This window comes from Aethina tumida, chromosome 6 (assembly GCF_024364675.1).
Source record: "Aethina tumida isolate Nest 87 chromosome 6, icAetTumi1.1, whole genome shotgun sequence".
Lineage (NCBI taxonomy): Eukaryota > Metazoa > Arthropoda > Insecta > Coleoptera > Nitidulidae > Aethina > Aethina tumida.
The window spans coordinates 15,393,915-15,420,383 of NC_065440.1; the positions used below are offsets into that span (position 1 = coordinate 15,393,915).

A 26,469-nucleotide genomic window follows, 5' to 3' on the forward strand; every position below is an offset into this window, starting at 1 on the left:
GTCAAAATTCTAAAAGCTGTGTAGTCTAAACTTTCTAGTTAATTATTTTTATTTGTCAACAATTTTAACAAAAATCTACAATAATTAGTGTGAAAAATATATTTTTCTAAAAGTTTATTGGAAGAAAATGTATTAAATGAATTTTTTATATATTCTACAGAATAATTTATTTAATATTATTTTTTTACCAAAGTTAAAATTCTAAAAACTTCGTAGTCAAAACTTTCAAGTTAATCATTTATATTTGTTAACAATTTTAACAAAAATACAATAATTAAAGTGAAAAATATATTTTTTCTAAAAGTTTAATGGAAGAAAATGTATTAAATGAATTTTTTATATATTTTACAGAATAATTTATTTAATATTAATTTTCTACAAGAGTCAAAATTCTAAAAACTTCTTAGTCAAAACATTCAAGTTAATTATTTTTATTTGTCAACAATTTTAATAAAAATCTGCAATAATTAATGTGAAAAATATATTTTTCTAAAAGTTTATGGAAGAAAATGTTTTAAATGATTTTTTATATATTTTACAGAATAATTTATTTAATATTAATTTTCTACAAGAGTCAAAATTCTAAAAACTTCGTAGTCAAAACTTTCAAGTTAATTATTTTTATATGTTAACAATTTTATCAAAAATCTACAATAATTAATGTGAAAAATATATTTTTCTAAAAGTTTAATGGAAGAAAATGTATTAAATGATTTTTTATATATTTTACAGAATAATTTATTTAATACTAATTTTCTACAAGAGTCAAAATTCTAAAAATTTCGTGGTCAACACTTTCAAGTTAATTATTTTTATTTGTCAACAATTTTAACAAAAATCTACAATAAATAATGTAAAAATATATTTTTCTAAAAGTTTAATGGAGGAAAATGTATTAAATGAATTTTTTATATATTTTACAGAATAATTTATTTAATATTAATTTTCTACAAGAGTCAAAATTCTAAAAACTTCTTAGTCAAAACATTCAAGTTAATTATTTTTATTTGTTAACAATTTTAACAAAAATCTACAATAATTAATGAAAAAATAATTTTTTTTACAAGTTTAATGTAGGAAAATGTATTAAATTAATTTTTTATACATTTTACAAAATAAATTCACAATTATTAATATTATTAATTAAATATTAAAAAAATAAAAAATTTCCACAGCATCACAGCAATTTAACAGCATCCATTCAACACGATATTTTTGTAAATTACCCAACGCAAATATTTATTCCACTAAATTAATAATCCAGTAAAAATAGCACCGTCCAATTTGTTTAAAAGCCTCTAAACAAAAATCGGCGTAAAAACATTCGGTACATCTTAAGTGCATTTGCTGTTTTATGTCGTGCACGAATTGATTCACGCCGCGAAAATCAAAAGAAAGGCAACAACAAAAAAATGAATAAAATAAAATAAAAAAACAACCGTACACACATTACGTGCACGCACAAACAATTATTCGTACGACGGAGAATCTGTTGTGCCGTCCGAATGCGCCATTCTAATCGCGGCACATTGAAAATGATTAATTGATTAATTGCTGGCCAAACAATTATCGGCGGACTTTTTAACGCCCGGGCATTAAAACCGGTGAGTGCCGTTAGGCAAACAGATAATTGCGAAAAAGTGCGGAACGGTTCATAAAATTCCGTCGAGCAAATTTCCTGATTCCGACCGTTAAAATACGTCATTATCTCTGCCACTTTTTGAATTTGGCGCCCGAACGGTGACGTCAATTTTAAGTAAACAATTTTTAAACGTCGCATGTAAAAAAATGTAGTACGTCCTCAAAATACCGCCACGAACCGAATCCTATGGACTGGAACACGGCGGCGAATTCCCATAGCCGCTCGTTAAAATGATAATTTTATTCAATAATAATAATAATAATAAACTACCAGTTTTTTTATTGTTATTTTAAATTATGCCGGGCAAGCTAATACGGAAAGATCGAGGCAGATTTCTCACGATGGCCGGTTTTGCTTTTATTTTCGATGTTTTAACTGTTCCTTATAAATGCGGTGGCCGTCTAGATTAATTACTCATTCTGAATTAATATTTAATACAATTCCGGCATACTTGCCGGAGTCGCAATTATCGCCGTCGACTTATTTAAATTGTCCGCGACAAAAGGCTTCGCAACGATCGTTATTCGATAATGGACGAACAGTTATTTTTATTTCGAGTCGACTAGTCAACATTTTTATGGGTTTCGTCGTTAAAAAAGAATTATTAAATGCATACATAATTATATTTATAATAAAGCGGAAGTATATATATATATATATATATATATATATAATGTTCGACTCTATAAAACGTTCGTACAATTAAATATATTTATTATACCTAATTATATCAATTTATTTTATAATGTTTAATATATTTTTATTAAATTATAATTTACAGTTCAACAAATATTTTTAAAATATTTTAATAACTTTATAATTTTAATACAGTTATGGCATTTTTTTAAAATTATCACAACATTATTAAGATTAATTAATAATAAAATATTAATGTTTCATATTTCCAATTTTATATGTTGTTCACTAATTTATTTAATTTTTAGTTTTTCAGACAAAGATTTTACAAATTTTATAAATTTTTAATTTTTCCCAATTTTTTGACTACTTAAACAAAAATAATTTTATTTTAAATCTTCTACAGTGTTTAATATAATTATATACATTAATATAAAAACTTTTTTTATTATTGATTTCTTACTTTTTTATTAAAAATATGTATTTTAGTATAAAAACATTTTTTATTACTGGTTTCTTATTTTTTTATTAAAAATTTACTCAAATCTATTAATTATATTAAATTAATGAAGATTTTTTTCATAAATTATATAAATTTTTAATTTACAGAATGAATTTTTTCCATTTTTTTGTCTGGAAATTAAACAAAAATTTGATTAAACTGAAATAATTTAATTTTAATTCTTCTATTGTGCTTAATATATTCATAAAAACATTTTTTTATTACCTATTTCTTATTTTTTAATTAAAAATTTAATCGAATCTATTAACTATATATATTAAATTAAATAGTTAAACATTGATTTTTTTTACAAATTTTATAAATATTTAACTTGCAGTTTTAATTTTTCCTAATTTTTTGACTGAAAATTCTAAAAATTCCTGCTGAATCTGAAGTAATATAATTTTAATTCTTTTACTGTGTTTAATATATTCATGTATTTTAATACAAAAACATTTTTTATTACTGGTTTCTTATTTTTTTATTAAAAAATTAATCAAATCTATTAATTATATTAAATTAAATTGTTTAACGAAGGCTTTCTTCACAAATTATATAAATTTTTAATTTACAGTATGAATTTTTTCCAATTTTTTATCTGGAAATTCAAAAAAATTTGATTAAACTGAAATAATTTAATTTTTTTAATTACTGATTTCTTATTTTTTTATTAAAAATTTAATCTAATCTATTATTTATATTAAAATAAATAGTTAAACAAAAGTTTCTTTACAAATTTATAAATTTTTAACTTACACTTTTAATTTTTTCCAATTTTTTGACTGGAAAGTCTAAAAAATTCTGCTGAAACTAAAATAATATAATTTTAATTCTTTTTCTTTGTTTAATATATTCATGTATTTTAATATAAAAACATTTTTTATTACTGATTTCTTATTTTTTTATTAAAAATTTAATCAAATCTATTAATTATATTAAATTAAATTGTTTAACGAAGATTTTCTTCACAAATTATATAAATATTTAATTTACAGTATTAATTTCTTGACTGGAAATTCTAAAAAATCCTGCTGAAACTTGATCAATTTCTTGTTTAAAAATAATTAAATATTTTAAATTATAATTTTAAACAAAAACTTAATTTAATAAAACAATATTTTAGAATTTATGTATTTTACTAAAAATTGAATTGAATATAATTTGATAAATTATTGATATTTTTTTAATTTCTTATAATTTTGCAGTAATTTTGAAAATACTTTTCTAAACTATGGTTTAAAAATAATTGATAAAAATGCTTAAACTGATACTATTTGTCTTGATTATTAAATTCCATTACTTAGCAATTCTATAATTTAATCAAATTAGATTAACTTATGAATTTTTAAATATTTATTAAGTAATTAAGAAATTTTATTTCCAAAAAAGTAGTAAAAAATCAAACACAGATTAGCTATTATTTAAAAATCATTTTTAATTTTGTTGTTTTTCATAATTATCATTAATTTAATGATTTGCGATACCATTTAATTATACTTAAATTCAACTTTTTCTTCTATTTAAAACCTCAACCATTCCTCACACGCATCACGAGCGCATTTCCTGATTCCCCCGACTTTTTTCGCCGGTCCAGGTCGGTTCTAAGCGGCGTGCAATTATTTATATTCGCCGCGGCACACCGAAACGATATTTTTAAATTTAGAAAACTGCAAAGTGCAGTTTTATATTATTTTTAACTTGCAGATGCGGCGCGCGTCGATCCCGACAGCTCCGACCGAAAAACAAAAAACAAAAAAAAAATAACGAATTTTCGATTTCCCCGACCGAAATAGGCGCCCCACTCGGTCGGTCCGAGGCGGCACACATGCGAAAATCCGCCGCGAAATCGCTAAAACCGACACCGACAATTTTTCCCTGAACGATCGACTTGGAAACGTTGTTGCCGTTTTATTAGCCTTGTTAGTAATTAGCCGGCAAAGAAACTTTCTACCGGCCAATTATTTTATCTCAGGAAATATTGTTTTTTATTATTTTATTATTTAGCACACTTTTAGCGGCCGCCTTTGCCGCTGTGTGCGGTGCTTTGTTGCAATTTCCCATTTGCTCATTTCCAAACTGGTTCGATCCGCGTTGCACAGACCCCGACACATTGGGAAATTATGGTAATTCGGTTCCTTTTGGCTTTAAGCTAATTTATCGTGTCGCTTTATTAGTAATAATCTTAATCGCTTATTTATTATTGCAAAGTTAAAACACGTTAAAACGGATTTCGCTCCGACGCAATCCGCTTTAATGCAACGCAATTTTTAGTTTCCGCGATGCATTTTTGTTGCACGGCACGGTTTATTTAAAGAATTAGATAGTTTACGCTATTTTTACACCATTAGTCAATTAAGAAAATAAATATTTGCGTGGGGGTGGGGAGGCAAGCAAAAATACAATAAAATCTATTTACTCTTACAGATTATGTTAATAATGTCAAGTGCAAAAGTTAACGTTCTCATCGGAAAGTACATCTTTAAACTACAATAAGTCTCTTCCCTTTAAACTGGATGTTTAAAAACTTCAACTCAGACTCGTCCAAAATTTTTTGAATCAAACTCAAATATAGGATGCTTAGTAAAAAACTTAGATTAATAAAATAAAGTCATTTGAGCCTCTTCTCTTGAAACTCCTCAATTCAGATACATCTAAGGAATCTTTTGTGAAATGTTTCAAAATAGTTTTTTAATGAATATATATTCTGATCCAATGTAATTTAAAGTAGAAAACACAGAATACTCAGTAAAAATCGTATCAATTCAAAATGAAACAATCTTTTCAGTCACACCTTTGGAGTACAATAAAATAAAGTCATTTGAGCCTCTTCTCTTGAAATTCTCAGTTTAAAAACTCCTCAATTCAGATACATCTAAGGAATCTTTTGTGAAATGTTTCAAAATAGCTTTTTAGTGAATAGATATTCTGATCCAATGTAATTTAAAGTAGAAAACACAGAAAACTCAATAAAAATCGTATTAGTTCAAAGTGAAACAATATTTTCAGTTACACCTTTGGAGTACAATAAAATAAAGTCATTTGAGCCTCTTCTCTTGAAAATCTCAGTTTAAAAACTCCTCAACTCAGATACATCTAAGGAATCTTTTGTGAAATGTTTCAAAATAGCTTTTTAGTGAATAGATATACTGATCCAGTGTAATTTAAAGTAGAAAACACAGAATTCTCAATAAAAATCGTATCAGATCAAAGTGAAACAATATTTTCAGTTACACCTTTGGAGTACAATAAAATAAAATCATTTGAGCCTCTTCTCTTGAAATTCTCAGTTTAAAAACTCCTCAACTCAGATACATCTAAGGAATCTTTTGTGAAATGTTTCAAAATAGCTTTTTAGTGAATAGATATACTGATCCAGTGTAATTTAAAGTAGAAAACACAGAATTCTCAATAAAAATCGTATCAGATCAAAGTGAAACAATATTTTCAGTTACACCTTTGGAGTACAATAAAATAAAATCATTTGAGCCTCTTCTCTTGAAATTCTCAGTTTAAAAACTCCTCAACTCAGATACATCTAAGGAATCTTTTGTGAAATGTTTCAAAATAGCTTTTTAGTGAATAGATATACTGATCCAGTGTAATTTAAAGTAGAAAACACAGAATTCTCAATAAAAATCGTATCAGATCAAAGTGAAACAATATTTTCAGTTACACCTTTGGAGTACAATAAAATAAAGTCATTTGAGCCTCTTCTCTTGAAATTCTCAGTTTAAAAACTCCTCAACTCAGACACATCTAAGGAATCTTTTGTGAAGTGTTTCAAAATAGTTTTTTAATGAATATATATTCTGATCCAATGTAATTTAAAGTAGAAAACACAGAATACTCAGTAAAAATCGTATCAGTTCAAAGCGGAACAATATTTTCAGTTACACCTTTGGAGTACAATAAAATAAAGTCATTTGAGCCTCTTCTCTTGAAAATCTCAGTTTAAAAACTCCTCAACTCAGATACATCTAAGGAATCTTTTGTGAAATGTTTCAAAATAGCTTTTTAGTGAATAGATATACTGATCCAGTGTAATTTAAAGTAGAAAACACAGAATACTCAGTAAAAATCGTATCAGTTCAAAGTGAAACTATATTTTCAGTTAAACCTTTGGAGTACAATAAAATAAAGTCATTTGAGCCTCTTCTCTTGAAATTCTCAGTTTAAAAACTCCTCAACTCAGACACATCTAAGGAATCTTTTGTGAAATGTTTCAAAATAGTTTTTTAATGAATATATATTCTGATCCAATGTAATTTAAAGTAAAAAACGCAGAATACTCAGTAAAAATCGTATCAGTTCAAAGCGGAACAATATTTTCAGTTACACCTTTGGAGTACAATAAAATAAAGTCATTTGAGCCTCTTCTCTTGAAATTCTCAGTTTAAAAACTCTTCAACTCAGACACATCTAAGGAATCTTTCGTGAAATGTTTCAAAATAGTTTTTTAATGAATATATATTCTGATCCAATGTAATTTAAAGTAGAAAACACAGAATACTCAGTAAAAATCGTATCAGTTCAAAGCGGAACAATATTTTCAGTTACACCTTTGGAGTACAATAAAATAAAGTCATTTGAGCCTCTTCTCTTGAAATTCTCAGTTTAAAAACTCCTCAACTCAGACACATCTAAGGAATCTTTTGTGAAATGTTTCAAAATAGTTTTTTAATGAATATATATTCTGATCCAATGTAATTTAAAGTAGAAAACACAGAATACTCAGTAAAAATCGTATCAGTTCAAAGCGGAACAATATTTTCAGTTACACCTTTGGAGTACAATAAAATAAAGTCATTTGAGCCTCTTCTCTTGAAAATCTCAGTTTAAAAACTCCTCAACTCAGATACATCTAAGGAATCTTTTGTGAAATGTTTCAAAATAGCTTTTTAGTGAATAGATATACTGATCCAGTGTAATTTAAAGTAGAAAACACAGAATTCTCAATAAAAATCGTATCAGATCAAAGTGAAACAATCTTTTCAGTCACACCTTTGGAGTACAATAAAATAAAGTCATTTGAGCCTCTTCTCTTGAAATTCTCAGTTTAAAAACTCCTCAATTCAGATACATCTAAGGAATCTTTTGTGAAATGTTTCAAAATAGCTTTTTAGTGAATAGATATTCTGATCCAATGTAATTTAAAGTAGAAAACACAGAAAACTCAATAAAAATCGTATTAGTTCAAAGTGAAACAATATTTTCAGTTACACCTTTGGAGTACAATAAAATAAAGTCATTTGAGCCTCTTCTCTTGAAAATCTCAGTTTAAAAACTCCTCAACTCAGATACATCTAAGGAATCTTTTGTGAAATGTTTCAAAATAGCTTTTTAGTGAATAGATATACTGATCCAGTGTAATTTAAAGTAGAAAACACAGAATTCTCAATAAAAATCGTATCAGATCAAAGTGAAACAATATTTTCAGTTACACCTTTGGAGTACAATAAAATAAAGTCATTTGAGCCTCTTCTCTTGAAAATCTCAGTTTAAAAACTCCTCAACTCAGATACATCTAAGGAATCTTTTGTGAAATGTTTCAAAATAGCTTTTTAGTGAATAGATATACTGATCCAGTGTAATTTAAAGTAGAAAACACAGAATACTCAGTAAAAATCGTATCAGTTCAAAGTGAAACTATATTTTCAGTTAAACCTTTGGAGTACAATAAAATAAAGTCATTTGAGCCTCTTCTCTTGAAATTCTCAGTTTAAAAACTCCTCAACTCAGACACATCTAAGGAATCTTTTGTGAAATGTTTCAAAATAGTTTTTTAATGAATATATATTCTGATCCAATGTAATTTAAAGTAGAAAACACAGAATACTCAGTAAAAATCGTATCAGTTCAAAGCGGAACAATATTTTCAGTTACACCTTTGGAGTACAATAAAATAAAGTCATTTGAGCCTCTTATCTTGAAATTCTCAGTTTAAAAACTCATTAACTCAGACACATCTAAGAAATCTTTTGTGAAATGTTTCAAAATAGCTTTTTAGTTAATAGATATTCTGATCAAATGTAATTTAAAGTAGAAAACACAGAATACTCAGTAAAAATCGTATCAGTTGAAAGTGAAACAATATTTTCAGTGATACCTTTAGAGTACAATAAAATAAAGTCATTTTGAGCCTCTTCTCTTGAAATTCTCAGTTTAAAAACTCTTCAACTCAGACACATCTAAGAAATCTTTTGTGAAATGTTTCAAAATAGCTTTTTAGTTAATAGATATTCTGATCCAATATAATTTAAAGTAGAAAACACAGAATTCTCAATAAAAATCGTATCAGATCAAAGTGAAACAATATTTTCAGTTACACCTTTGGAGTACAATAAAATAAAATCATTTGAGCCTCTTCTCTTGAAATTCTCAGTTTAAAAACTCCTCAACTCAGATACATCTAAGGAATCTTTTGTGAAATGTTTCAAAATAGCTTTTTAGTGAATAGATATACTGATCCAGTGTAATTTAAAGTAGAAAACACAGAATTCTCAATAAAAATCGTATCAGATCAAAGTGAAACAATATTTTCAGTTACACCTTTGGAGTACAATAAAATAAAATCATTTGAGCCTCTTCTCTTGAAATTCTCAGTTTAAAAACTCCTCAACTCAGATACATCTAAGGAATCTTTTGTGAAATGTTTCAAAATAGCTTTTTAGTGAATAGATATTCTGATCCAATATAATTTAAAGTAGAAAACACAGAAAACTCAATAAAAATCGTATTAGTTCAAAGTGAAACAATATTTTCAGTTACACCTTTGGAGTACAATAAAATATAGTCATTTGAGCCTCTTCTCTTGAAATTCTCAGTTTAAAAACTCCTCAACTCAGACACATCTAAAGAATCTTTTGTGAAATGTTTCAAAATAGTTTTTTAGTGAATAGATATTCTGATCCAGTGTAATTTAAAGTAGAAAACACAGAATACTCAGTAAAAATCATATCAGTCAAACTGAAACAATTTTTTATGTCATGTTTTAAAATAAATTTTTGGTGATACAATGAGAGAAGTAAATAAAAAAAATAGGATTCTTAGTAAAAAATCTTTTATGGAACATTTGAAAGATTCTTCTGAGCAATTCAACCGAAAATGTAAAAGAAAGGACCTTCAAAAAATGGAATTTTCTCATAAACAACTTCAAAAATAAAACATGATCAATGCCTCAACACAAAATCCCCCGACCTCATAAAACTGGTAACAGCGCAGTCTCTTGGTGCAGTTTCGAAAAAATGATGGGGTCAAATGTTATGTCGCAATTATAGAAATGCGATAACTGAATTATTATTATTCGTCGATAAAAACAAGGATTTTTTCGGAAAAACGTTTATTTATCCGAGATAAACCAGAGTTCCAAGTTCATCCAATAGCCAAGCCTTGAAAAAATCGCCTCAATTTTAAATTCGAATCGGGGGTTCATTGTGGCTCCGGGTCTTTGGACGTGCACACCGAATTTTTATTTCACCACCAGCAACAACAAGACAAAACCGGACTGGCAAAAAGGTACGTGTGTTGGGGAGCTTTTAATCGTTCCATCTGTTTTCCGTGTTCAACAAGTTTATCTCGGTCGGTGCATTTTTTTTAATTAATTATCATGTCGGTTAGTAAATATGGGTCCCAATCAAGTGCAGCATGTCTAGGTCATGATACAAAATCATGTCATCACTTTTACGTGTTTTTTTCGATAGATCTGACCTTCATTTGCCTTTATTTTTGTCTAGAGTTTTTGAATAAACGCCACTAAGTAGACGAATGTTTTTCTAGACTAACCAAATATCAGATAACGGTGAAATAACATTTTCAAACTTCACTGGAGCACATTTCACCAGCAGTTTTATGTACGGTAGCCCTTACGTCACAGCGTCAAACTGACGTCAGTCTACAATTAAACCTCCCAACCCCGTTCAATCGGATAGCCCACAGAAAAAGTGCCCAACGATTTCATCCATCATAACAACCAAAGAAATCTCTCTTGTCCGCGTTGTTGCCTGCACAAATTCGTGATCAGCACCGTTTCAAGAGTTCGTCTGGGAGGTTCTGTTACAGTGTAACTTAGGCTTATTCATAGGAAACTTTCACTCCGGCAGGATTTTTTGCAAATAACTCCGCGGCGTTAATTAATTTTCTGCGATTTACTCGGAAACAACGGGGCATCTGCAAAATTGTCGGGTCGCCGTGGTACGTCTCCCCATTTTTGCTCTCTCTCTCTCTATGACTTTTTTGCTGGCCGTGACGGTAATTTTAATAAATTATTTGAACAATTAGTCGCAGCAATTATTATTAGTTTTTATAACAGGCGTGTAATTGAGTAATTGGCGTTATTATATCATAAATATTATGGTTTTACACGTATAGAGTTAAGTGGGTACAACGTTAGCAATAATTTATGGCCATTTTTGACTTTTTCTTTTTCGTAAATATTGGGTTGGGACGCGAGAAAACGGAGGCCTATTGTGGTTTGCATGTGCGAAATTTAATGGGGGCCAATCTAGTGGTTAAAGGTGTGTTTCGACGATTGTTGGCGACTTCCTAATCACACGTCTTGGTATCGCTAATTTAGAAGAAATAAATTGGAGATATAATAAGTATTACTTCATAGAAACTAAAAACATGAACATTATTTTGATGAATGGAAAAACAACTATTCGTTGATATGCTTGTTTATTTTATTTATTTATGTGAATGTTGCAAAACCATGGTCAATAACAAAAATATTATTCAATTATTATTCGTTAAAGCACTACTTTATAAGTTAAGGTAGGTTCACGAGATATGACTTAAATTACACTTAAAAACAATTAAAATTACAAAGTTTTTTAAAATAATATAATTAAAAATTAATATTACTTTTTCAAATAATGAATAATATTTATAATTAATGATTGAAATTTCAAAATGAATATTACTTTAATTTACGTATTCTAAAAACACTTGTTTTTTCAGTTTTCATATTAATTAATACAAATAAATTACTCAATTTTAGTATTTTCTATTTTAATTCTTTAATTTCTAAAATTCCTTCATTTTAACCTAATTTCATAAATTAAGGTGGGTTCAGATGATGGCTTGTAAGCAATATTTAAGGACAATAATGAAGTTTCCTAATTTTAAACATTCATATTTATTGTCTGACAAGTTTTATATTTACAAAATGAATATTTCTTTATATTTTGTATTCTAAAAACATTTTATTTAAAGGCTTTTCGTATTAATTTATACAAATAATTTTACTCAATTTAGTAGTTCCTGTTTACTTGTTACATTTATAACAAGATAAAATACAATAACAAATCATCTATTTTATTATAGTTCATTTAAAGAAAGAACTTCATAAATTAAGGTGGGTTCAGATGATGGCGACTTCTTGTAAGCAATATTTAAGGACAATAATGAAGTTTCCTAATTTTAAACATTCATATTTATTGACTGACAAGTTTTAAATTACAAAATGAATATTTCTTTATCTTTTGTATTCTAAAAACATTTTACTTAATTGCATTTCGTATTCATTTATACAAATAATTTTATTTAACTTTAGTAGTTTCTACTTTACCTCTGTAATTTCTAAAATTCCTTAACTTATAACAAGATAAATACAATAACAAACCATTTATTACATTATTCTTCATTTAAAGATAACTTCATAAATTAAAATGGGTTTAGATAATGGTGACTTTTTGTAAGGAACATTTAAGGGATAATAATGAAGTTTCCTAATTTCATATATTCGTATTTATTGACTGACAAGTTTTAAATTACAAAATAAATATTTCTTTATCTTTTGTATTCTAAAAACATTTTATTTAATTGCATTTCGTATTCATTTATACAAATAATTTTATTTAACTTTAGTAGTTTCTACTTTACCTCTGTAATTTCTAAAATTCCTTAATTTATAACAAGATAAATACAATAACAAACCATTTATTACATTATTCTTCATTTAAAGATAACTTCATAAATTAAAATGGGTTTAGATGATGGTGACTTTTTGTAAGGAACATTTAAGGGATAATAATGAAGTTTCCTAATTTCATATATTCGTATTTATTGACTGACAAGTTTTAAATTACAAAATAAATATTTCTTTATCTTTTGTATTCTAAAAACATTTTATTTAAATGCTTTTCGTATTAATTTATACAAATAATTTTACTCAATTTAGTAGTTCCTATTTTACCTCTCTAATTTCTAAAATCCCTTCATTTATAACAAGATAAAATTCAGTAACCATTTATTTTATTATTGTTCATTTAAAAATAACTTCATAAATTAAGGTGGGTTTAAATGATAGAGACTTCATGTAAACAACATTTAAGGATAGTAAATAAGTTTTAAAACCATATCAGAAAAGTAAAGTAATAAAAAGCTTAATATATTTTGAGTGATAAATTATTAATCATTAATTAAATCATATCAAAGTAATATCAGTTAAATAAATTTCAACCACTTCCTGACATACTGAATAATATTTATAATATTAAAACCTCACCAAGTGAGTTAATACGTAAATTATACTTTTATCGTCCGATAGATAAACACCACCACCACCACCACCACCATCGTAAATCTTTAAGTTTTATATGCATTTTACAGCCCGGATTATTTAAAAGATCCACTCAATTTTATAGCCAGGCGACACATTTTTACCATCACCAAACGGGGATGGAATGTGTACATTGTCCGTTTTCCCATACATTAAACGTCCGACGTTTTTTTTTCCAAGGATACATCTAAACAAGCACCTTGTTTAGTAAGTAATTAAAGGTCCGTCCTCTATCGATTAATTTGTTATTAGTAAACAAAAACAATGGGCATTGTATGGAACGGCAATGCAAAAATCACCGCGTCCACTCATAAATATGCAATAAACGCGAACGCCCATCGGATCGCTCCGGAAAATTGTGGCACAAAAGATGCATAAAACACGATTTTTTCCATTAGATTGCGATCTCGTTAGATTATCGGCGGGAAGAGGACCATTAGCGAAAAAAAAATTAGTTCCATATTTTTCGCTATCGCTCGCCGCATCGGCACACACACACACACACACACACCCGAAATAAAAAAAATGCCACGGTCTAATTTAAATTACGGCTTATCCGCGTCTTCCGAGATCGCTATCGCGGCCAACCCCCGTTCTCGCAGGAAAACATTAAGCGGCCCCGATTTTTTTCGTCGCCGGGCGTTTGTGCGGACGGGGGATTTTTGTTTATGATTGTGCATATGCTGCGAATGGTAATTTAATGGTAATGGCACGGTTGTTGATGGTAGTTTGGATTGTTTGTACAAGGAAATTGTTTGAAAATTCAGATCTTCTTTAGGCTAGGTTTATAAGACCTTTTTTTCTATATAAAATATTCTAATTTTTTTTTACTATTATTTGTTTTTAAAGTCAAAGTATTTTAAGAAAAATCTGAAAAATAACACATTTTTGTGTGAAAATTTTAATTTAAAACTGTAACAGTTATGACAGTAAACTTCTAGAAAAAAATTCTGGAAAGTGCAGTCGAATTCCAATTCTAAAAATATAAAAATAAAAGAGATGCAGTTATTTATATTTATTCTACAAAAAGAAGCCTTATACTAATTGAAAAAATTTAAAATAAAAACGTTTATTTGCAATAAAATTATATATTACAACTGCAACTATTATTTAATTAAATTTATCTGTCAAATAGTAGGAAAAAATTGTAACAGGAAGCTTCCAGAAATTTACAAATGCAGCTTGATTTATTAAAATAAAATCTGTTATTTGTCATAAAATTTTATGTTTAATGAAGTTTTACTATCACTATATTTTTAGAAAAAATAGTGTTATGGGATTTCTAGAAAAAAAAATAGAAAGTGGAGCCAGAAGCTAATTTAAAAAATTTAAAATAAAAACGGTTATCTATCATAAAATTGTATATTTAAACAGTATATACTAATTAATTAAGAGTTCCATTCAAGTTTTTTTAAAAAATTATAGAAAGTGCAGTCAGAAGCTAATTTAAAAAATTTAAAATAAAAACGGTTATTTATGTAAAAATTGAATGCTTAAACAGCATATATTAATTAATTAAGAGTTCCTTTCAAGTTTTTAGAAAAAATAGTGTGAAAAGATTTCTAGAAAAAAATTATAGAAAGTGCAGCCAGAAGCTATTTTAAAAAATTAAAATAAAAACGGTTATTTATCATAACATGTTTAAACATCATATACTAATTAATTAAGAGTTCCTTTCAAGTTTTTAGAAAAAATAGTGTCAGAAGATTTCTAGAAAAAAAAAATATAGAAAGTGCAGGCAGAAGCTAATTTAAAAAATTAAAAATAAAAACGGTTATTTATCATAAAATTGTATGTTTAAACTGCATATACTAATTACTTAAGAGTTCTTTTCAAGTTTCTAGAAAAAATAGTGTCAAAGGATTTGTAGAAATAAATTATAGAAAGTGCAGTCAGAAGCTAATTTAAAAAATTTAAAATAAAAACGGTTATTTAACATAAAATTGTATGTTTAAACTACACATACTAATTAATTAAGAGTTCCTTTCAAGTTTTTAGAAAAAATAGTGTCAGAGGATTTCTAGAAAAAAATTATAGAAAGTGCAACCAGAAGCTAATTAAAAAAATCTAAAATAAAAACGGTTATTTCACATAAAATTGTATGTTTAAACTGCATGTACAAATTAATTAAGAGTTCCTTTCAAGTTTTTAGAAAAAAATAATGTCAGAGGATTTCTAGAAAAAAATTATAGAAAGTGCAGCCAGAAGCTAATTTAAAAAATTTAAAACAAAAACGATTATTTAACATAAAATTGTATGTTTAAACTACACATACTAATTAATTAAGAGTTCCTTTCAAGATTTTAGAAAAAAATAGTGTCAGAGGATTTCTAGAAAAAAAATATAGAAAGTGCAGTCAGAAGCTAATTTAAAAAATTTAAAATAAAAACGATTATTTAACATAATAATGTATGTTTAAACTACACATACTAATTAATTAAGAGTTCCTTTCAAGATTTTAGAAAAAAATAGTGTCAGAGGATTTCTAGAAAAAAATTATAGAAAGTGCAGCCAGAAGCTAATTTAAAAAAATTAAAGTAAAAATGGTTATTTATCATAAAACTATATGTTTAAACAGCTTGTACTAATTAATTAAGAGTTCCTTTCAAATTTTTAGAAAAAAATAGTGTCAGAGGGCTTGCAGAAAGTGTAGCCAGATGCTAATTTAAAAAATTTAAAATAACAACTGTAATTTGTCATAAAATTATATATTTTAAACTGCAGTTATTAATTAATTAAATTTTCCTTTCAAGTTTTTAGAAAAAATGGTGTTAAAGGGCTTCTAGAAAAAAATTCTAGAAAGTGCTGCCAGAAGAAACATTAAGAAAATTATATATTTAAATTGTAACTACTATTTAATTAAGTTTTTAGAAAAAATTGTGGCGGAAAGTTTCTAGAACTTTTTCTAGAAAGTGCCATTAGATGCAATTAGGAAAAAAATTAAAAGGTATAATATTTTGAAACTCCAACGAGTGCAATGCAGTACGAATTGTGCTAAAAGACTTCCAGAAAAAAATCTAGAAAGTGTCCCGGTCGCATCACGAGAAAACCACCTTCACCCGTCATTCACAAACCAAACAAAGCAACCCCAAAAAAAAAAAACAACACAAGAGATCCGACGACGGGACCTTGCGGCGCCCCACAGTCCTCGCACACACCACCTTCCCGCGCTATTTGGCGAAGACGCGTCTCGCCCGTGCATCGGGTCGCGTGATGCGTCAAAAGGTGTTCCGTCCGTTCCGTGGGCGCCGCTGCCGGGCCGGCCGCGCCGCCGGAACGTGTTGCGTCGTCGGGGACGCCCGTTGTTAAATCCAGCGAGAGCGGAGAGGACACGCGAAAACGTTTCCATCATTAAATTGGTAACATAATAAAAATTGCGTAACACCACACACACACACAACACGGGGAGGCCAGGTGACGGGACGGACGCGCGGGCAATGGTTGCGTAACTCGCGCACTTCGAGATCGTCTGTCCGATCGCGGGACGTTTATTGCAATTTTTTCATTAATTAAAACACGAAACGGGGCAATTAGAATGAGGAAGAGGCGCACTATAAGTAATTAAGTCGTAATCGTTTTTTGCGTTCGGCGCGCGGCTGCACGATTTTCGTCCCGTTTTACCTTTACCACCCCCCCCGCCGGCTCACCGATGACCGATCGAATGTGGAATATGATTCATAAATGCGTTAAGTGTTATTAAAAATTGCCCCTCAACCCTTTTATGTGGTGCATGTTTTTTTTAATACACATGTCGGGTCTTAAATTAATATTAACGTTTTTTTTTACTACATGTTTAATGAAATTATTTTAACTATTTTTTATGTTTTACATATAAATAAATAATTATTGCAATTTTTTAAATTTTCTGAAAATGTTTACTATTTTTTCTATTAATAAACAAGTAAACAAAAAATTGCACTAAAAATTATTTATACAAAGTTATATTATTATTTTTATTATTATTTTCAGATATTTGTAATTTCATAAAATATAAAGAAATTAAAATACAAGAAAAAAAAAATATATTAAAAACACTTATAAAAAATATATTTTTTAATAATAAATAAAAATGAAAGAACTATATATTGTATCTATAAAATATTATTTAAAAATCTGAGAAAAAATATTTACTAATCAAAATTTTTATAATAAAAAATAAAATTCTATATTTCTATAAAATTAAAATATTTTATTTAAAAAAAAAATGTATTTTACAAGATAAAACTGAAAAATTATGTTAAAAACTCAACTTATATTTCTTTTTAACTATTTCTTATAATTTTTTTGTAAATTCATAAAAATTATTAAAAATATTTAATTGTATATTAGAAAAAATAATTTACTATTTTCATATAATTAATAGAGAATAAAAAAATTAAAATAATTATATTTTGTATCTAAAAAAATTAATTGAAAATGTGTATTTGTAAAAATAGATATTTTTCTAAATTTTTATTATAAAAAATATAATTCTATATTTCCAGAATATTAAAATATTTAATCAAAGAAAATTATATTTTAGAAAATAAAACATAAAGTGTAAAAAAATCAAATAAATTAAAAACATTTCTGTTGTTTAATTTTCTTTTAACTATTTTTTATAAAATAATAAATAAATTTTTATAAAATAAATTAAATTAAAAAAAATATTAAAAATATTTAATTGTATATTGGAAAAATTAATTAAAAGTGTCTATTTGTAAAAAATAGGATAATATTCTAAGTTTTTATTATTATAAAAGAAAAAACAAATTATAAAAAATATAATATATATTTCCATAAAATTAAAATAAATAAACAAAGAAAATTATATTTTACAAAATAAAACAGAAAATTGTGTTAAAAAAATAAAATAAATTAGAAAAAATTCTGTTATTTCATTTTTTTAAACTATATTTCTTTTAAATTCATAAAAAATATTAAAAATACATAAATGTATGCTCGAAAAAATAATTTACAATTATCACACAATTAATAAATGAAAAAATTAAAATAATATTTTTTACCTAAAAAATTAATTAAAAATGTCTAATTGTAACAAACAGTTATTATTCTAAATTTTTATTATAAAGAATATAATTCTATATTTCCATAAAATTAAAATATTTAAACAAGGAAAATTACAAGATAAAACAGAAAATTATGTTAAAAAATTAAAAATTAAAAAGGTTTCTGTTATTTAATTTTTTAACTAATTTAACATATATATAATAACTAATATATTTAAAAGTATCACATAATTAATTAAGAATTAAAAAATCACATGTCTTTCAACTTTTTTGTAAAATTATTGTAAATTCGTTGAAAAATATTATTGAATACTTAACTGTATGTTTGAAAAAATAATTTACAAGTATCAAATAATTAATAAAGAAAAAAATAATTGTATTTTGCATCAATAAAACATCAATTAAATTGTCTATTTGTAAAAAAATACTTGCTAATCTAAGTTTTTGTTATACAAAATCTATATTTTCATAAATTTAAAATATTTTATTAAGTAAAAACACATTTTGCACAATAAAACAGAAAATTAATTTTAAAAATTCAAATAAATTAGAAAAATTGTTTTTTTTATAACATTTTTATAAAATTCTTATAATTTCATAAAAAATATTTAACAGAAAATTTAAAAAATTAGTTTACAATTAACCCATAATTAATATAATTAAAATAATGTATATAAATCTATAAAAAAATAATTAAAAGTACACATTTTATAAAAATTTTGGGAATAAATATAAAAATAATAATAAAATTGTTGTTTATAATATTTTACAAACTGTGATTTCTTAGTAAATATTAAATATATTTAAATGTAAATTAACAAGAATAATAATTACAAGTATGTTATATATAAAATTTTATTAAAAATATATGTTTTATAATTATTTTATATATGTAATTAATCCAAATTTTCATTAAAAAATAATAATATGTTATTTATTTATAAATTTATATATAATGTTTATTATTATAATTATTTTTGTTTTAAGTGTTAAATATATTTTAGAAATATTACAAAATAATTTGAAATTAATCAAAATACATATTATTTTATTGTGAAATTTGAATATTATTATAACTAAAACTCTGTTAATTCAGTATTGTTTAACAAGTCACTTTTAATTTAAAAATACTTAATTATGAAATTTACATTTTACGTAATATAAATATTAATTCAGATAATTATCCACTCGTATCCGCTAAAATCAAGTATAAATTAATTAATAAAATTAGATCACAACATATATAAAATATCCGTCGTAAAATAAAATTACAAAAAAAAAGAGTCTTTGTTTCTAACTAAGCTTATCACGATTTTTTTTCTACTCCAGCCAGATTAGATATAAGCACTCATGTGTTTTAATTTTAACTCTTACGTACATAGATAAAAACTATATTTGTTCAATATCTGGAAATAAACATTTATTTGTACACGTAACCGCATTTTTTCGTCGGACCCATCAAAACCCGAACGCATAAAAACCGTCGCCTCTGCCTCAACACGAACAAATTTGCCTCCGACTGTACCCCACGTCGAGGGGTGTGTTTACCTACCCCCCCGACGAAAAAATCGGGGTGGTCGCAACGCCCGTCCGAGGTGGGATTTAAAAAATGCTTGGCCCAAGCACCGGTGGAGAGGGGAACATCTAAGACGCGAGGCGGAGGCGGGCGTCAGGAAAAAAATCCCTTCGACCGAAAAATGGCGGGGGTGCGCCCTCGATGATTCACCCAAACAAAAAAAAAAAAAAAAACTAAAAGAAGGGCTCCAAAAAATGCACGTAACAATGTGGTGGTGCGTTCCGGTCCGGCCAGACCTACGTGTGAGTGAAGTGAGTTAGTTGGTTTTTCGGGGTTTTTTGCTTCTTGCCCGTCACCCAGACCGGCCAAATTTCTTGGAAATAGTGCATTTTTCCTGGTGTTTTCTGGACGCGGTCCAGCACTTGTATTTTTAGTTGTTGTATGCATCTGTCGCACACCAAGCCAAAATAATAAGCTATTATTAAAAATTAAATTGCATCTAACCGTGGCGTTCCTTCGACAATTGTGACGCCGACCTTCAGTCGGGGCCTTTATCTTGTGTACAGAACGATAACCATCTAATTTTTACTAAGTCCATATTCCTGACAACCTCAATAAATTAAATGTAAAACCGAATACAATACAACCAGCCAAAGCCACCATTTTTTTTTCCCTCCCAAATCACACATTATCAAACAGACTTAAGATACGTAATCTGAGTAAACATACAACGATTGGTCGGGTATTTATTTTCACAAAATTCGTTCGTTTCGGGTCAAACGATAATAGATAAGTGTTGTGCGGACGTTTATCGTCGAATTCGAATCGTCTCGAGACGCGGCGGTAATAATAACGGAGACGACGGTACCGGTGGCGGCATCTAGACGCCGCCGACGCAACCAAAACTTATATTTAGTTCAAGAACTTTTTCGATTTTCCGCGTCGCGAAAAACGAACTCGGGAACGTTCACGTTGAAACATCGAGACGTGTGGGAAAACAATGTTTATCGAGTTGTTTTACAATTGTTTTATTCCATCGTTTGTTACATTGTTTCAACGCTAAAGTTTAATAAAATAAAAAAATTTTGTCATAAATTAAAGTTAACTAAACTTTCCCAAATGATATTTTATACCAATTAATTATTATTTCCTTAAATTTACTTACACATTTTTTATTAATTTATACAGTTGAAATATTATGAAAAACAAATTTTTATTTATGCAATTATTTTTAATAATTTGGATATACAACTGTTTTTCATAGAATTACTCTTTTATTTAATATGTAATACTTACTCCTTTAATTTAATATGTAATTAAAAAGTTTATTTTTAATATTTTCTTAGATATACAAGTTTTTTTATGAAGTTACTCTTTTATTTAAGAGAGTTTACACAAAAATTAACATTAAAAATGTTATGAAAGAATAGTTTTTTAAAAAACTAAGATTGTTGGGTAATAAAACATTTCAATTAATTAATATTTATGCAATTTATTTTAGTTTATTTTTAATATTTTCTTAGATATACAAGTTTTTTCAAAGAATTACTCTTTTATTTAAGAGAGTTTTTTTAAAAATTTACAATAGAAATTTTATGAAAGGCTAGTTTTATAAAATACTGAAATTTTTGGGTAATAAAATATCTTAATTAATTATTATTTATGTAACTAAAAAGTTTATTTTTAATGTTTCCTTAGATATAAGTTTTTAATGAAATTACTCTTTTATTTAAGAAATTTTACTCAATAATTTATAATAAAAATATTATGAAAGACTTTAAGATTTTATGAAAAATTGATAATTTTGGGTAATAAAACATTTCAGTTAATTAATATTTATGTGATTAAAAAGTTTATTTTTAATATTTCCTTAGATATACAAGTTTTTTCAAAGAATTATTACTTTATTTAAGAGAGTTTACTCAAAAATTTGTCATGAAAGACTAGTTTTATAAAAAATGAAATTTTTGTATAATAAAACATTTCAATTAATTAATATTTATGCAATTATGTTTGTTTTTAATATTTTATTAGATATACAATTTTTTTCATAGAATTACTCTTTTATTTAAGAGAATTTACTCAAAAATTTACAATAAAAATGTCATGAAAGACTAGTTTTATAAAATACTGAAATTTTTTGGTAATAAAACATTTCAATTAATTAATATTTATGCAATTATAATGTTTATTTTTGATATTTTCTTCGATACACAAGTTTTTTCATAGAATTACTCTTTTATTTAAGAGAGTTTACTCAAAAATTTACAATAAAAATGTCATGAAAGACTAGTTTTATAAAATACTGAAATTTTTTGGTAATAAAACATTTCAATTAATTAATATTTATGTAATTAAGTAGTTTATTTTTAATATTTACTTAGATATACAAGTTTTTTCATAGAATAACTCTTTACTTTAAGAGAGTTTACTCAAAAAATATAATATTCTCTTACATATACATATATTTCCATTATATTATATTTTTAAGAGAATTTATTTAAAAATTTACAATTAAAATTTTATGAAAATCCAGTTTAATATAAACTTTAAATTAATTAAATTTTGTGTAATTGAGTGGCTCTTTTCAATGTTTATTAGATATGCACATTTTTTTCATTAAGTTACACATTTTTAAGAGGATTTATTAAAAAGTCCCAATTTTATCCAAAGTTGTCTTACCTAAAATAATAATATCAAGTAAGAAAAGGTTGATGTATGCCCAAACTTAACAATAAAAACCAACTTTCACAACAAAACTGTTGATTAAACAAACACGAAATACAGTAGTTTTGTTTGTTGTACAACAGTAGTAAAAATGTTAGGAATGATACAAAATAACACACAAATTATAATTTATGTAATAACAATTTTATGTAAATTTTTATTACAAGACACATTATCACAAAATATTGTCAGGATTTTAGTACCACTTCAAAGATTTGCTCATTATTATTAAAAATATTTTACAAGTTTACAAAATTCGAAATTCCTATTATTTTTGTTTAACAAACTTATAAACCCGACCATCAAAATAGGTGATCGTAAATATTTAGTATGCAGTAAAGTCTTTTACAACTTTCGCAATATATTTTTCTGTTCATTATACTTAGATGATAATCATGTGTTTTATATGAATTTTAACCTTTTTTGGAACTCAAATTTACTTCCTAACACACCAAACGAAACAAAAGTGACACTTCCTCGTCGCACAGAAGCTACAAGTACTACAACGTGGCAGCCACGTGCAAGCAAAAACTCTACCATGCATCAAAAAAACACAAACGGGGAAAAGGGTGCAAACTACAACAAAAAAAATCAACAAACAACAACACGTCAGAGCACTACACCGCGCAACACACGTCCAAAAAGGCTCTCAATAAAATCGTCCAGGGAGCACGAGGCATCGTGCCGCGTGTCCGGCGTCGAAATGCCGGAAAAAAACCCACCAGCCACCCTCCCGACGACGCGAACACACAGGGCCCACCACCACCGACACCACCCTCCCCACCCCATCCCCGAAGCGGCGAGGGGAGTACCGCCACACCGCCGTGGTGGGGATAAGAAAAAATAACAAGGAGGATTTTTTGCCGAGGGTGGTGGGGCCCGGGCGCGTCGAGCGCATGTGCCCCCCCGAATCTAAGGAGCATTTCTAAGGTTCGGCCGTCTCTCTTCTGGCCGTTCAACTTGCGTGCGGCCGTCGCCGTTCCGTCAACCCCCTTGGCGATCGGGCGTCGGGGCATCGTGCCGTCGCCGTCGTACGCGCGTCGCGCCGCCTGACGTCGTCTCGGTCGCGCGCGCTGCCTCCTTCGCACGTTAGGCGCTCTCGCTCGTTCGCTTTGCGCCTTGGATACGTTGTTCTTTGTTTTTAGAAATTGTACCCTTCGCGATATTCTTAGTGTTGAGGAAAACTGAGTTTTCCTACGATTTTCTTAGTTATACGCCGTCTTTCTTAACGATACCACGCGTCTCATCGCACGCCACCGGGAAAACGGACTCTGATGAAAATTCCTGCCCAACGCCGGTGATACCGAGTGACGAGTGTGTTTGATTATTATTGTAACCAGTGATCGGCGGTTTTTATTCGACTGCGGGACAGTGCAATATATTGTTGTTACGTATTATATCTGTGAGTACCCAGTACTGGCAACAGTTTTTAGAAAACATAAACACCACACGTAGACACACACGTACGAAAACTCCGCATTCCGGACTTGGTCTCCGGAACACCACGTGCCCGTCTCAAACGTCAAACTCTTCAATCGGTTTATTTTTCATTTTTTTTTTATTATTTTCTCGCACCGTTAATGGACTTTGAAACTTCGACGGTCACATGTTATGATGTTTTTAAGTGATTTTTGTACGTTTATTAACGGAAATTATTTTCGCCATCAACTTTAATGGATTCGTTGCCGGACGATTTTATCCAAAGTGGCACTATTAAAATTAACAAAAATTTACTGTTCAAATTGTTTTTAACAGTCCGAAATGACAAGTCTAATGGGATGTGTAAAATTTCACATTTTAGTCTCGACATTAAATTAAATAATTATTTTAAATTAAATTAAAAAGCACAAAATAAATTTCGACGTTCACACGTTTACGACACAAAATTAAGGAAAATTAGCCCGAATAATTTCTTATTAGCTTCATTAAAACAAAACAAAAATTTTCTCTACACCAGACTTAGAAAATTTTCTCCGGCTTCCGCCAACCCCGTTAAATTTAAAAACTTCACTATTCACATATTAACCCATCTTAAAAAAATTAGTAACCGACAAGTAAATAAACGGCCAAACAATTTCTCACATAAATTCGAGCGTCTAATTTTTATGGACCAAAGTCTCGAGTCGGGACTTAGAATTTTACGGCCGCTCTCGTCCGAGTCCAAGTTACAAATTACGGACCGGCAGTAAAGAAAATGTTACGAATAACAAAATAGGTGCAATTAAATTATCGTCGTGGATTAAGCACATATGCCAATTTATTTTATTATTATTTTTCGACAATTTGATTAGTTTTCTCAGAAGCACACATTAATTTGAGAGAAAATAAACAAAAAACACAACAAAAATCAACAAATTAATTTTTATAAAATTCGTGTTTTTTTATTTTATTAGACAAGTTAATTAATTTTCTTAGAAGTACACACTAATTCCGTAGAAAATAAATAAAAAACAAAATAAAAATTTACAAATTAAAGTCCATAATATTCGTGTATTTTATTTTTTAGACAAATTTTTACTACTTAATTAATTTTCTTAAGAAATACACACTAATTTTGTAGAAAATAAATAAAACACAAAATAAAAATTTACAAATTAAAGTCCATAATATTCGTGTTTTTTATTTTTAAGACGAATTTTAACAAGTTAATTAGTTTTCTTAGAAGCATACACTAATTTTTTAGAAAATTAATAAAGAATAAAATAAAAATTTATAAGTCCATAATATTCGTGTTCTTTATTTTTTAGACAAATTTTAACAAGTTAATTAGTTTTCTTAGAAACACACTAATTATGTGGAAAATAAATAAAAAATAAAATAAAAATTTACAAAAAAATGTCCATAATATTCGGGTATTTAATTTTTTAGATGAATTTTTACAAGTTAATTAGTTTTCTTAGAAGCACACACTAATTTAGTAGAAAGTAAATAAAAAACAAAATAAAAAATTACAAATTAAAGTCCATAAAATTTGAGTTTTTTATTTTTTAAACGAATTTTAACAAGTTAATTAGTTTTTTTAGAGGCACATACTAATTCAGTAGAAAATAATTAATAAACAAAATAAAAATTTACAAATTAGAGACCATAATATTCGTGTTATTTATTTTTTAGAAGAATTTTTGCAAGTTAATTAGTTTTCTTAGAAGCACACACTAATTTTGTAGAAAATAAATTAAAAAACAAAATAAAAAATTACAAATTGAAGTCCATAATATTCGTGTTTTTTATGTTTAGACAAATTTTTACCAGTTAATTAGTTTTCTTAGAAGCACACACTAATTTTTTAGAAAATAAATAAAAAACAAAATAAAAATTTATAAAAAAAGTCCATAATATCCGGGGATTTTATTTTTTAAACGAATTTTTACAAGTTAATTAATTTTTTTAGAAACACACACTAATTTTGTAGAAAATAAATAAAAAACAAAATAAAAATTTACAAAAAAAGTTCATAATATCCGAGTATTTTATTTTTTAAACGAATTTTTACAAGTTAATTAATTTTCTTAGAAACACACACCAATTTTGTAGAAAATAAATAAAAAACAAAATAAAAATTTACAAAAAAAAAGTCCATAATATCCGGGTATTTTATTTTTTAAACGAATTTTTAAAAGTTAATTAATTTTCTCAGAAACACACACTAATTTTGTAGAAAATAAATAAAAAACAAAATAAAAATTTACAAAAAAATCTTCATAATATTCGTCTCATTTATTTTTTAGACGAATTTTTACAAGTTAATTAGTTTTCTTAGAAGCACACACTAATTTTGTAGAAAATAAATAAAAAACAAAATAAAAATATACAAAAAAAAGTCCATAATATTCGGGTATTTTATTTTTTAAACGAATTTTTACAAGTTAATTAATTTTC

General features: G+C 26.9%; 2 protein-coding genes across 23 annotated transcripts in view; one reads left to right on the forward strand and one right to left on the reverse strand.

The window, feature by feature from the left end:
• Nucleotides 1-26,469, reverse strand: part of LOC126265848 (uncharacterized) — a 209,776-nt gene that overhangs the window by 109,711 nt on the left and 73,596 nt on the right. The gene's annotated exons all lie outside the window — the stretch shown is intronic.
• LOC109603907 (zinc finger protein 135) overlaps nucleotides 1-26,469 on the forward strand; it is a 138,111-nt gene that overhangs the window by 51,165 nt on the left and 60,477 nt on the right. Inside the window, exon 1 of one of the 20 annotated variants that reach the window (XM_049968710.1) lies at nucleotides 9,912-10,295. The exons of 18 other annotated variants lie outside the window; for them this stretch is intronic. The gene's annotated coding sequence lies outside the window, so the exon portion shown is untranslated. Of the gene's footprint in view, nucleotides 1-9,911; nucleotides 10,296-22,835; nucleotides 23,993-26,469 lie in introns of those variants that run through there. One more of the 20 variants, XM_049968711.1, reaches the window with a different exon arrangement.